Source organism: Schistocerca nitens, unplaced genomic scaffold (assembly GCF_023898315.1).
Source record: "Schistocerca nitens isolate TAMUIC-IGC-003100 unplaced genomic scaffold, iqSchNite1.1 HiC_scaffold_375, whole genome shotgun sequence".
Classification (NCBI taxonomy): domain Eukaryota; kingdom Metazoa; phylum Arthropoda; class Insecta; order Orthoptera; family Acrididae; genus Schistocerca; species Schistocerca nitens.
This window is the reverse complement of record NW_026045909.1, coordinates 278,844-294,165: the sequence shown is the minus strand read 5'-3', so window position 1 is coordinate 294,165 and position 15,322 is coordinate 278,844. Positions and strand designations below refer to the sequence as shown.

Below are 15,322 nucleotides of genomic sequence, written 5' to 3'. Positions count from 1 at the left end.
CAAGTAAATAATGTAGAACAAAATTTCAAAGAAAAAATAGTCAACTTTGACATTATAAATGTAAGTAATCTAGCAGAACCATTTGAGCAAATTATAGATCGAGAAATTACTGAGAATATAATCTCCGTAAACGTTGCAACTGTTGCTTTTACCAAACAGAATGATACTAACAAGGTTATAGACAACTTGTGCAAGAAATTCAAACTTGTCCATGACAAAGTTGAAAACAGAATAACTTTATCTGATGTTGTGTTACCTAGTAAAGTGGTGATTGTTTTTCTGTTGGGAGACTTTCACTCAAAATGTAAAGAGAAGTACTGGTTTGCTCTTGCTCAAGTGAGGTTAATGTCAGATCCATGGAATCCGGACGGAGTCACATCTGTTCCCCAGGGACGTTAACATTCTGTGTTAACGGGCAGAGTGACGACCGTCGGTTCATGAATTGTTTTCGTTGTTGCTTCCACATTAGTTTTCCTACATCTAATTCCCTTCAAATCTTCAACTATTCTGTAATCTATTCATAACCTCTTAAACTATCCTATCATGTTAGTATTTAAGTGACCAAATATGACTACAAGAAGATTGTGACTAATTTAAGAGAATCACAAATAAACAGTGATCTGTAAATGTAAAATGAAATGAACAGAATAATATTCTGGTAGAATGTGTAATGTGATGGTACTATGTAAACAGAGTGACTTTAAGACTGAATGAACAGAATAGAATATTAGATTTAAGAATAATATAATATGAGGTGACTAATGAAATAACTATCTTATCGTAGTGTATAATTTTCTATTTTTATAGAACATTTATACCTTTTATGAGATGTGGTGTAGATGGGAGGGTTTGTATCAATCTTGAAAGGGGAGGGTAGTGTAGGTAAAGACATGACTTACACCACACACACACACACCTTTCAGATAACCCTCATGAACAAGTGTGACTGATTCTTCACCATTTGCCGTTCTATAGATGTTGCTAAAATTTTTCTTCGGGGGCTTCAAAGGTAAAGGTGAGAATGTCCGTTCTGTAGGAGACGTTTAACATCATACCTCCTCCGGCTTCTCACTCATGTACTGGCGAAGTAGGGATCCTGGGGAAGAGGGTGGGAATGGTTTTCCTGTCTTTGAGGCTATCTTCTTTTTCTCCTTCAATCTTAGCAACCATCTCTATTTGTTCCTTTCTTACTTGTCATCTGAGTACTGGTCTATCTTTACCTTTTTCCATATGCATATACTTCTTTTGCTGAAGTCCTTCTCATTCTCTGTGGTTTCCTTAACCTTCAACTTATTTCACATAAGTAGGCCGAAGTATCAGGCTGCACAAACATACATCGACATACACACAAGATTACACTTAGACAGGGGACTGATGACCTCAGATGTTAAGTCCCATAGTGCTCATGGCTATTTGAACCATTTGAACACTTAGACGCAAACATGAAAATTATGGGCTAGAAACCTGAAGCGATGTCAGAACTGCCAAGGGATGGAGAGCAATAAAGACATATGTACATTTGAGTAGATGCACATATTGTATGGTTGATATATGACGGTTCTGCATCATGCCTTTTTTTTTAATCTTTTGTCACTTCTTATATATTTATACGTAGGTATAAGAACAGAGACAGTTCTACATCGCACAAGGAAGTGTGAGAAATGAAGGAGAGCAGAAAATAAGGAAGAACTAATGACCATAAGCCAGGGAGGAACTAATGGTGCTAATTATTTAGGAATATCAGTTGAATATTTATTCTAATGGTTTGTAGGGGAAGTATAGAATAAAGAAAGGTATGATATATTGAATTATATATAATATGAGGTCTGCTGAAAGCGTAGAAGTTGAGAAGTTATGGAGGACGCTAGGACATCAGATAAGGTACCCAGAGGTAAGAGTGAAGTGTGAAGTAGAACTGAATTTTGTCAGGTAATATTTAGCGACAGTACACATAAATATGTATACTAGGGCAATGAACCATGGGGCCTACTCACAAAGGATAAGGGGGGCGCACCCAGTTTTTATTAAATGAAGAAATAGGCAGACCGAAGAGAGGCTGACCTATACTGTGCGGGCAGGGGCACCAAGAAGGGGACTGACCTGTACCATAGAATATAGGAATAAGAAAGAGGCGTACCTACCAAAACGGAAAGAGGTTGTGTGTCCATAGGATCAACCCGGAGATAAAGTATAGGTACTGTGCCTAAAGGGAAGGACAGTATTATGACAGAAGTCACACAGTTTTATGGAGATTATTCTGATAAGTTTGGATTCCTTACATCGGCAGCGTTATTAGGAGTTACGAGTGTCAGAAAGAACACGTTCATTTTTTTTTTTTCTCCAGAGTTTCCTCCAGACTACAAGTTAATGTAGGAAACGAGAATGTTAAGTACTAAAGAAAAGGTAGTTTAGAGAATTATACTAAAGGATGAGGCAATCAATAGTCTTTGCCACCTGGAGTTTGTGATTGGAAATTAAAAATGCTGTCAGCACAATTCCTAGATGAAACTCCAACATCGGGTGAAATGCTCAGATAGTTATTGTCGAAACGAACAAAAACAAGAAAAGGAAAATCTAGGTGTTAAGTACACAAGGACTAAAAGAGATATATTGTATATTGATTGAAATATAAATTAGTGTTGTGATAGATATTAATGTACATGATGAATATGTGTAAAATATTGCGTGTTCGAGGTAAGGGAGGGAAATGTAGTGATTCGAGGATTTCGAGGTAAATTCTAGGAACACTTGGCTTTCCAACGTCTCGAACACCCGATATTTTAATGATGAGGGCGAGAGAGCCTTTTTACTGCACCACACTCATCTGTGTGTGTAGGAGGGACAGCTGTCACGAGAAGCCAGGAGCTGCATCAGGTGAGCGGCCCTGTCAAGTGGTTACCAGCAGTGCCTTGGAATTTACATAAAAAAGTCAAAGAGTGTTTGTATAATGTTCTGTGGTTTTTGTGTCATGAGGATTGTTACAGAGACATATGAAGTGTGTATTGTATAGAGACTCTTACTTCATGTCTTGGCTCTGTATGAGGCAGCACTTATGTAATTGTATGGCTGTTTTGTCGATTCTGACGTTTATCTTGGAAGCAGTTGGCTTGCTGGAGCTTGTACAGAATAATTGTTACTTTGGAGATGAGAATTGAAAATATATTGTTGTTGAACTGAAAAGATTCTACAAGTACATGATTTATTTCAAGAATAGAGAGCTGGTTAATATTATTCCCTTTAACCTGATACAGTCTTCGGAGAAGAATTAAACAGTGAGAGCAATGTATCTGACGACCCAAAGTAGAGGATCAGCTGCACACACAACGTATGAGTCAACTGGAAGAGACGTGTGAGCCGCGCAACCCAACACAGCACTCTCTCTTGTCGTCCAAGAAAGTGTCAGAAGTTGTATGGAATGAGTCACTTTATATTCATATGTACCATATTTTATGGACTCTTAAGATGCTACAGACTGTAGGACACATCGTAATTTTTAAGCAGTTTTTTAAAAAAATAACATTTTTACTATTTTTTATTATTAGATTGCAAAGCAAAACGAAAAGAATTCTTAATCTATAAAACTGAACTGATCTTTCAAATCCCTGAAAATAGTCATCTTCTAGTTTTGGCCTTTTTTTCTTTCAGTCCTCTGTTTGCACGATAAGTCTTCCTCTTTTTTTTCAGTTCTTCTTTACTAGACCGCCAATTGTGAAATTTTTTTTTTTTTTCTGTTGGTGGACGGCCAAAACGCTGATCAGTTACTCTGTTTCCAACTACATCTATGTATGCTATTACTTTCAATTTTAGCCCTCATCATATGATTACCATTTATTTTTTCCCATTACGAAACTAGCTACCAACAAAAACTTACTGTTACCGAAAACCTAAATCCAGGGTTGCCACAGATTCTGGAAACAGAGAATTTCAAACATGTCAGGGAAATATCACGGAAATTTGAAAAAGCACTGCATAAATCTTGTTTTTGTCTCAGTAGATGAAATGGTTTGTTTAGTGAGGTGTCATACATTGTCATTGGCTGGATGCAGCTGAGTATGTGTGCCGCTTCCCTACTCCCTCATTATTGCTGCTTCTCGTCTTCCTACCACTCCCCTCAGCTTGCAGTCAGTGTTGCCACTATTTCTTGTCACTAGCCTAACAGATGCCGATGACAGGCTGGGAGGCATGAGGAGTGGTTTGTTTCAATCTGATTCTCGGAGACTGTAGATGCAGGGGCTGGAGACGGCAGTCGTGTGCATGAGTTGTGTCTGAGTGATTGTGTGAATGTGTGTGTGTTCTGGTTTTCTGATAAAAGCTATGGCTGAAAATTTAGTTGTGGGAGTGTGATTGTCTTTTCTGTGTGCCTGTCTGCAGCTCAGCAACCATCTTTATGGTGAGTTGTTACCCATCTTCATTATTATTGATTCTCAGAGTATTTGAAAAAGTTATCTATTGCATGCATCGATCACTTTCGTCTCATTTCATCAACATGCTATCTGTGGCTAGTGAGTAGCTGGTCACACAAGTGGATTTCCACAATGGGCCAAAATGGCAGGCCATTTCTACAATTGTCTGTAATGGATCAGGTCTGCCAGTCTGAAGCCATTCAGTTCCCACTAATGTGCAGGCCCTGCCTGTCAGAACTAGTCTCACTGATCTGCCCACTGGCTGGGTCTGTCTGTGTATGGTGTAAGGCAGCGGATTTTCATGGTTCATCAATGGACCCAGGATTGTGGTGGTCCTCAGCAGGCCAGAGGCCATCGGCAGTGGATTTCAGGAATTGCGACCGTCTCACCTCAAGGCGTTTTATAGACATTTTATTTGTTCTAGTACATTTTGGCACTTATAAACTACATTTTATGGTAGAAAGTATGGATGATAAGAAGAAAATTGTGTTACTCGCTGGCAGTTTGTACGCTGTGTACTCATATATTTCTTGAAAGAAAAATCATAAAATACTTGTAAAATAATAGATATAATACTGTGGGTAATTACTGACAATAATGAACATAGTAGAACCAACATTTTATTGGCAGTCACCTACAGTGTTTGTTTACACAATTCTTCCCCACCTTATACAATTCTTTCAAGAGGCCTAATTTTTTTCTGTAATCAGTGAAGGTATTTTAAATTTGTCTTGGGACTCCAAGGAAATGTTTATTTTTGTCACCAAATGTGTTATGTTTTATTGAAATAAAATAACATTGGTGGTCTTAATGAAGCACACATACTATTTGACTTGCTTTCTCCATCTAAAAGCAGTTATTTGCAAAAGATGTTGATGTTAGTACTTAAGATTTTTGGTCATATCAGGAAATGCCATCTGCTTGCGAGTTTTTTTTTTAGATATTTCCTCGTTTGCACTATTGTTTCTTGTACTGTAGCTGCAAAGACAGATTGCCAATTTATGTCTTAAGTTACCCTTGAGGTCTCAAAATTTGTCAGGGAAAAATGCTAAAACTTGTCTGGAACTCAGGGAAATATCAGGGAATTTCATGTGGGGAAACATGTGGCAACCCTGATATCACTTTCAGTTAAAGTTCACTGGCACCGTAGACTGTAATGATGCACCATAGGCTAGACAGTGTTCTGGGTGCGTGCTGTTGAGGCGGGAAGGAGATATTGTTAGCAAGCTTGTGAATCCCTGCAAAACTCATGTTCGTCACATTGGTGCACTGCTGTTGCTGTTTTAATCCAGTGTTGCCAAGTAGAGATAGGTTTCCCATGGCATTGAATATATGGTCATTTTTAAGACCACCGGGAATTTAAATCAAACACTGGAAATTTTATATTAATTTTGAGTAAGATGCACTTGAATTTTGGAGGCAATTTTTCAAAGAAAAGAGTGCATCTTACAGTCTCAACAGTATGGCTACATGCTGACAATTTACAAGTTTTTTTTTTTTCAGCTGCAAATTAGTAATTCTTACTCACCACTGTATACAAATCATGTAAATAAATGTCAAGGAGAAACTTTTTCAGTTTTCAAATTTAACTCCAGTGTCTGCCAGACGTTTTATGTTATTGGACAGGTGATTAAAAACTTTGGTAGCAGAGTAGTGGACCCTTTTTGGGCTAAAGTCTACCTTAATATGGAATAATGAATGTAATTTTTTCTTCTGCTTTGTAGCTAGGTACATCATTGTTCCTTTTCAAATGTAGTGAGTTATTTTCAACAAACTTCATGAGAGAGTACCCATACACTGTGAAGCAGTAGTCAAAAATACCTAATTCCTTAAACATGTCTAAAAACAAAGATGATGTGACTTACCAAATGAAAGTGCTGGCAGGTCGACAGACACACAAACAAACACAAACACACACACAAAATTCAAGCTTTCGCAACAAACTGTTGCCTCATCAGGAAAGAGGGAAGGAGAGGGAAAAACGAAAGGATGTGGGTTTTAAGGGAGAGGGTAAGGAGTCATTCCAATCCCGGGAGCGGAAAGACTTACCTTAGGGGGAAAAAAGGACGGGTATACACTCGCACACACACACATATCCATCCACACATGTCCACAAAATAATCGTGGATGAGTGCCAATATTATGCCTTCAGCTTTTTGTACAATGAAAACTAAATTTCTTAAACTTGAGTTTTTCGATAATGTTATTCTATGTGAAATATGTTAACATAACAATTTATCTGTTTCCAAGATTTGCAATGATTGAAAGTGCAAATGTGGCTGAACTGAGTTGTTTTAGGAGTTCAAGAATGTGGTTTTTCCTGATTTAAGTTATCAACAAAATAGACACCTAAAATTTTGAGTTTTTCACCATAGTTATTACTTCTGCTCCATGTGTTATGTTGTTATGTCATGGACATAATACCATTATATGTGCATGTCACATCTTTTTGAAATCATTTGCAGAAGAACATTCTCTAATACTTTTTTGAACATTGTTTGTCATTTCTTCTGTTCCTGTATGCCTACTTGGATTTAGTGCAATAAATTATCAATGTCATCTGCAAATGGAACCAGTTCTGTTTGGCCTCTGTGTGTGCGTGTGCGTGGATGTGGGTGGATGCGCGCGTGCACGTGAGTGTTTTTCTGCATCTGATGAAGGCCTGTCTGACAGCTTAATCTATTTTTAATGTACATTAAATGCACCCATGTGCTCCTGTGTCTGAGATTGAACCTTGTGGAATGCTTCTAAAATGTGGTGAATATATGAGGTCTGTTCAAAAAATTCTGGAACTTTGTCCACAAAATTTTTCTACATTTACCTTTTACTTATTGTGCATGGTGTCCTTTGAAATAACTGTTCTTGACATTTGATACTCTGCTCCCATTGCTGTCTCCACTTCCAGAAGCAGTCTTGGTACGTCTATAGCTGGATTGTGCAAAAAGCCATCTGCGAGCTATCTTTTATCTCATCAAGAGTTGCAAATCTTTGTCCTTTCAGTGTGGTCAGGTCTGGAGAGTACAGAGGATGAGGCAGCACAGTGATTCAATTTTTTGTGCTATAGTCATGCACCAAAAGCGATGAATGTACGGGTGCCTTATTGTCATGGAAGAGCTACAAACTGTCTCACCACATTTCAGGCCCTTCCGTTCTCACATGCGTCGCAACATGTCCTGATAGTACCATTGATTAACAATTTGTCCCTGTGGCAAGAACTCGTGATGAACTAATCCTTCAAAGTCAAATAAAACTATCAGCATGGCATTGACATTTAACTTTGGCTGAGTAGCTTTTTCTGGTCTTTGAGAACCTGTGCCGATCTATTGTGAAGATTGAACCTTGGTCTCAACATCAGGCCCATGGACACACATCTCATCACTGGTTATGATTCTCTTAAGAAACATCTCACTCTCATTTGCGCGATCCAAAAGCTCTTCTCAGATTGCAAGGCGAAGGTCGTTCTGGTCCTGACTCATGAGCCATGGGATAGACTTGGCGACAACACACTGCATTCCAAGGTGCTGTGTCAGGATTTCATGACATGATCCAACTGAAATGTTACATTCTTCTGTAATCTCTTGGAGAGTCAATCTCCGACTGGCATGCTCAATTTCATTGATGTTCCTGACACGAGCATCGTCAGTAGTTGTCGGAGGGTGTTCTGAATGAGGGTCATCTTTAACTTCCATCCTGCCATTTTCAAGCCATGTGAACCACCCCTAACACTGAGTATGGCTTAATCACTCATCACTGTAGGGTTCCTGCATCATTTGGTGTGTCACTGTAAAGATTTTCTTGAGTTTCGCACAAAATTTAATGCAGACGCATTGCTCCTCTGCTTCTGCCATTTTGAAATTCGCAAACTGTGCGACACAATGTTCTACCCAATACAGCACTGAACAATAACTAACAGACATACAACAATGAAACTTCCAGCAGTTACACATTACACACAGGCTTGTATAGGATTGCCGACCGCATTTTGCTTCAACACACCATTGGCACGAAATTCTGAATGTTGCGAAATTTTTTGAGCAAACCTCGTATATATAACTGGCATTCCCAGTTGATCAACTGTTCTGAAATTTAAACAGTGATTTGCTAAGGATATTATTGTTGCTCAGGTAGATGATATAACCTTCTCAGATTTTTTGGGAAATGATGGCAGTAGTGAAACCAGTTGGTAGTTACTGATGCTGTCCTATTTCATTTTTTATAGATGCAGCTTTAACAATGGTATATTTCAGTCTCACTGGAAAAATGCTCTGAGTTAGTGATGCAGTACATATTTTAGAAATGACAATAGTTGTTATGCGGGAAACACTTTAGTACTCTGTTAAAAATACTATCAAATCCAGATGAGCCTTTATTTTTGAGAGAATATGTAACTTTATTAATTATTTATTAATTAAGGAGAAGTGAGAGAGACATCTGTATTATCAATAATAATGGAAATTCCTGGATCTACACGTACATGGAACAATATGTAAAAGAATCTCCCACCTATAGTGGGCTGATGTATGATGCATAGATACATGTAACAGAAAACAGTGTTCATAGTAGCTTTCAAGCTCTTGCTCTTTTTGTACAAAAAGTATACACATTCACTTACATGGATACCCAAATGATCACTACCACAGCAAGACTGTTATCAGTTATTGAGAGAACTTGTGTGGGCAGTTTGAGGTGGGGTGGGGGTGGGTAAATGATCGTGAGGCAAGGAAAGGGTAACAGGATAATGTGAGGCAGATCTTTCGACAGATGATTCAGCGGCTGCACAACTAGATGAAAGGAGTTCTGATGATAGAGCATATAAGAGATGTAGAAAGAGGGAGAGGGTGGGGAGAGGGGAAAGGGAGACGGATGAAGAAGGTGGAGATGAAGGAGGAGACAGGAAGGGGACAGAGACAAGCTAAGGCTTGCTATTGGTTTCAAAATACTTGTGACCTGGTATCTTGCTTCTGATAAGTCCTGTATCATCTGTCTTAAATGCCTGCATCATATCAGCTACCTAGCAGCAAGACTTTTTTTTCATAATCTCTTTTTCATTGACACTCAGTTTTCTGCTAAAAGTCTGCTACAACCTACAGTTGGATGAGAGGCTCTTCTCCTACCATTTCAGGCGACACAACAAATTTATTAGTTTGTGGAATCTCAAATGCAAATGAAGAAGCAGAATAACTGTTCACCCTTTTGCCCATTACTACTTACATTTCCCCAGTTCCCACAGACTTTTTCCTCCCTTCAACCTGTCTGTTTCAAATTTCACATAATTTAATGCAGCCTGAAAGGCACAAATCTGTGCTTTCTGCTATATGATTCTCTTGTCTTTTTAATAGAGTCAACAGTTCCATGAGAGAGCTTTGAGTTTCCCATTCAATTCCCCTCTACAATTACCCCACTGGAACTCCAAGCCACAATCTTCACCACTTCTTGACTGAATACCCTACAGTAACATTCACATTTGTTACACATTGAGAAACAAAATTTGTGCCCAAAAACAGTTGCAAACCAATTGACACACTGTACACTACACAAATTTTCATTATTTATGAGCTGCAAAAATTAGGCCTACAGATAGCATTTCAAATGTGTAATAAACATATAAAGTTAGTTATTTCCACTCAAAATGAGCCCTGTGCTCACTTAACTGCAATATGTGTTAATTAAGTTGCTCAAAATAAAGTGTCACTTTTAATCATCACTTAGCGCGTGATATGGGACAAAGTTTACTTTTTGCAAAATACAGCCTGCTTCAAGTGATGCAGCTTATATGACAATTTAAATTAAAAACTCAGAAATTTGAGTATGTGCATTGATAAGAACTTGAACTCAAAAGTACATAGGTATTACAAAATGTTTAAGGTTAGTGACTTTTCCAACATGGATGCCAGAAGCTTTTAGAGATGAAAGGGGCTGTTTAAATGGATTGGTGTATTGTGGACTAATATTCCTGTTATCACTTATAAGAATATGGAATGCCCACTTAACTATAATTGTCATTATTGTTATTTATTAAAACAAGTGGTATTTAGGAAATATTGCACTCTCAATGAGGGCTAAAGGTTGTAGGATGATCCATAACAACAGACATTCATAACACATTACCCATCTCATTTCAAGTAACTGAAAATAATACCATTTGTAGAGATTATTATTATTATTATTTTTGATTATTCCCATTTAAAGAGAGCGTGAATTCCTCTATGATGATTGTTTATGTTTTTTCTGAGCCCAAATTTTCTTCGTGTGTTCACTGCGTTTCTTTTGCTCCGCTGTCCATTTGCATCCTGGTCTCTTCTGTGTTGTGGTGTCAAATTTATGTTTTTTGATGATGTTCCTGAATTCAGTTCTATTTTCTGCATTGTTTACTGTTATGTGTGCTTGTCTGAGGTCCTCTTCAACTTCTTTTATCGATTTTGTTTTTCCCCTGCCTGAGTTGATGACTTTAAGAATTCGCTTTGAAATTCTGTTTTCATTCATCCTGTGGATATGTCCGTAGAAGTGCATTCTTCTTTTCCTTATTGTATCCATAATCTTCTCTGTGTATTTATATAATTCTGATGTTGGTCTCTTCTACCAAATTCCTTGCTCTTGTATTGAGCCAAAAATTTTCCTGAGAATTTTCCTTTCATGTTTCCCTATTCCTTTGATTTTAGTTTGCCCACCTATTTGTGTTGTTTCAGATGCATACAGGCCACCGGAAGTATGACAGTGTTGTAGTGCCTCAATTTTGCATTAATGGATATGGACTTTTTGTTATAATAGTTCCACGTGAGTTTATATGCTTTCTGTAGTTTTTTTATTCTTTCCTCATTGGCCTTTAGTTTGATCCCTGATGGCTGGATGATTTCTCCCAGGTATTTAAAATGTGGTACTTGTACAGTTTTCCTATGGGTTGGCACAATAGGCAATTTGCCTTGTGGCATTCTTTCTATGTACTGGGTTTTCTCATACGAAATTTGCAGGCCAGTTCTTTGTGCAATTTCGCGTAACTTCTCTATAGCGTTAGTGGCTTCTTTTCTATTATTTGTGAGGATTGCAAGGTCATCTGCAAAAGCTGAACACTTCACATTGAATCTATTATTAATTTTTTCAAGAATGATATTAAAGAGTAATGGTGAAAGTCTGTCACCCTGTCCCACTCCAGTTTGGATTTCAAATGGTTCAGAGATATCCCCCATAAATTTAACCTTGGAGACTGTGACAGTTAATGTTTGCCGAATGATTGCTCTTGTCTTTCTGTCAATGCTGAATTCTTCCAGCGCGTTGCAGAGTGCTACTCTGTCTATTGAGTCATAGGCCTTTTTAAAATCTACAAAAGGGACCACTGTGTTTTGGGTGTTTCTCATCTGGAGAATCATTTACAGATTCAAGGTCTGTTCTATGCATGATCGTCCCTTGCGAAAACTAGCCTGGTATTCTCCTATTTGTGGGTCAGCTTGTTCTTCTAATCTCTTCATGAGAACTTTTGATAGGATTTTATATGTGACCGGCACGAGTGAGATACCCCTGTAATAATTTGGTTCAGTTTTGCCCCCTTTTTTGTGGAGTGAATGGATGAGTGCGCATTTCAAATTATTATTAATATTATTAAAATACATGAATACAACTTAGTTGTTATTCATTTGTAGTGCTATGTTACACAGATGTGTAACTGTGTGACAGTATTGAAAGTATTAACAAAAAAAGTTCTGTCTGAATGTTTTAAAACAAAAAACAAAGACAAAAAAATTATTGTGGAAGAATGTGTTTATTTGTCAATGACAGGTAACACACTGAGGTGACAAAAGTCATGGGATACCTCCTAGTAACCTGTCAGAACTCCTTTTGCCTGGCATAGTGCAGCAATTTAATATGGCAGTTGTTGAAAGTCCCCTGCAGAAATATTGAGCCATGTTGCATCCGTAGCCATCCATAATTTCAAAGGTGCTGCCGTTGCAGGATTTTGTCCATGAACTGACCTCTTGATTATGTCCCATCCATGTTCGATGGGTTTCATGTTGGGCGATCGGGATGGCCAAATCATTCGCTTGATGTGTCCAGAATGTTCTTCAAATCAATTGCGAACAATTGTGGCCTGGTGACATAGCACATTATCTATAAAAATACCATTGTTGTTTGGAAACACGAAGCCCATGAATGGCTGCAGATGGTCTCAGAGGGCAAAACATAACCAAGACCCAGTCCATTTCATGTAAACACTGCCCACACCATTGTTGCCCACCCTCTACGTGCAGAGTGCCTTGTTGACAACTTGGGTCAGTGGCTTTGTGTGGTCTGCAGCCATACTCGAACCCTACCATCAGCTCTTGCCAACTGAAATCAGGACTCATCTGACCATTCCATTCTAGGGTCCAGCCAATATGGTCAAGAGCCCAAGAGAAGCACTGCAGGCGAAGTCATGCTGTTAGCAATGGCGCTCATCTCGCTCATCTGCTGCCATAGCTCATTAATGCCAAATTTTGCTATACTGTCCTAATGGATTTGTTCATCATAACTCCCACATTGATTTCTACTTTTATTTCACACTGTGCTGCTTGTCTGTTAGCACTGTCAACTCTCTCTGAATGCCTCTGCTTTCGATCATTAAGTGGAGGCCATCAGCCATTGCATTGTTGTTGTTGTTATCTTCAGTCCTGAGACTGGTTTGATGCAGCTCTCCATGCTACTCTATCCTGTGCAAGTTTCTTCATCTCCCAGTACCTACTGCAACCTACATCCTTCTGAATCTGCTTAGTGTATTCATCTCTTGGTCTCCCTCTACGATTTTTACCCTCCACACTGCCCTCCAGTACTAAATTGGTGATCCCTTGATGCCTCAGAACATGTCCTACCAACCTTTCCCTTCTTCTAGTCAAGTTGTGCCACAAACTTCTCTTCTCCCTAATCCTGTTCAATACTTCCTCATTAGTTATGTGATCTACCCATCTAATCTCCAGCGTTCTTCTGTAGCACCACATTTCAAAAGCTTCTATTCTCTTCTTGTCCAAACTATTTATCGTCCATGTTTCACTTCCATACATGGCTACACTCCATACAAATACTTTCAGAAACGACTTCCTGACACTTAAATCTGTACTCTCTGTTAACAAATTTCTATTCTCCAGAAATGCTTTCCTTGCCATTGCCAGTCTACATTTTATATCCTCTCTACTTCGACCATCATCAGTTATTTTGCTCCCCAAATAGCAAAACTCCTTTACTACTTTAAGTGTCTCATTTCCTAATCTAATTCCCTCAGCATCACCTGACTTAATTTGACTACATTCCATTATCCTCGTTTTGCTTTTGTTGATGTTCATCTTACATCCTCCTTTCAAGCCACTGTCCATTCTGTTGAACTGTTCTTCCAAGTCCTTTGCTGTCTCTGACAGAATTACGATGTCATCGGCGAACCTCAAAGTCTTTATTTCTTCTCCATGGATTTTAATACCTGCTCCGAATTTTTCTTTTGTTTCCTTCACTGCTTGCTCAATATACAGATTGAATAACATTGGGGAGAGGCTACAACCCTGTCTCACTCCCTTCCCAACCACTTCTTCCCTTTCATGTCCCTCGACTCTTTATAACTGCCATCTGATTTCTGTACAAATTGTATGTAAATAGCTTTCCACTCCCTGTATTTTACCCCTGCCACCTTCAGAATTTGAAAGAGAGTATTGCCCTTGGTGAAAGATAATGCGTCAGATGTGGTTTTCTGGGCACACTTGACACTGTGTGACAAAGCAAGTAGGTATATGTTTACTTACCCTCTTGTTTTGCCATCTGCCTCCTTAAATTCGTTTTTATCAATTTTGACTGATTGCCATTAACATACGTGAGTATAATCTGCATTTTCATAAAAGAGAAGGATTGGCCCTCAGTTTTAAAGAATGTAACACCAGATCTAATTTTGTGCTTAGTTTAATGTATGTAATTGATTTTCTAATTTATTTTGACTATTCCTAGTTTATACTTTCATTAAAGGACGAAATCAGTAATTGTTTCCTAACTTAAATTCTGTTGTTGATGTATAAACAAATATAAATTCTGTACTAATTACATTTGGAGGAACAACTAATGCTACTCTTAAAGGTTCTATTTGGCTCTATTCGAAAATATGTTAGCAAAGCCAGCCCTTAATTAATTCCAAAGTAATTGACAGTTTATCAAAGGTATTATTTGTGTAACGATATACGTTAATTGCATCATTTAAACAATAATTCAGCTTAACTCTTGTTGTAAAAAAAAAAAAAAAAAAAAAAAAAAAAAAAAAAAAAAAAAAAAAAAAAACAATTTTCTGATCTATTCAATTAATCAAATGAGTTAAGTTTTAATTGTAATTTCTGTGAATTTAACTTCGAGCAATGTGTAGTTTCAGCACCTATTATTGTGAGGGTATAGAAGAGCACGATTTTTGGTCCAGAGACAGTCAGTTCACGGCCGAGTATCAGACAAGGAACCTGTATTGGTTGGATCAACAACAATGCATCCGTGAAATAAGTGTAACACAATTAGGCCTTGTGTTAAAACAATGACAGTGTCTGCTCCATACGTACCTTTCTATTCTTCAAGAACTGTGAACTTTGTGGTTAGGTTTTTACTGCTCGTAGATGTTCAATAGTAAACTACTGTAGCAGTATGTGGAGGTTTGCCAGCAAACTATTAATGAGGCTTATGGAAAGTTAAAACCATAGTGCACTGGGCATATATAACTGTGTATTATTTGGGGGGGGGGGGGGGGGGGAGGTTGTGAACAGTGAAAGTAAACTGCTGTGAAATGCAACTATGTACCTGTCGGCTACATTATTTAAAGTAGTCAGTGTTGTACTACCACACCCCATTTTTCAGCCGGTATCACAACGCGGTACGTCGACACTGGGGACAAAAAACAAAGAAATAAAGAAGGTGAACCACCACAACTGTATATCTCGGAT

At 38.2% G+C, this 15,322-nt stretch overlaps 1 protein-coding gene across 1 annotated transcript in view; it reads left to right on the top strand.

The window, feature by feature from the left end:
* The window catches only part of LOC126229545 (nucleolar protein 11-like), an 88,632-nt gene that overhangs the window by 39,799 nt on the left and 33,511 nt on the right, over positions 1–15,322 (top strand). The gene's annotated exons all lie outside the window — the stretch shown is intronic.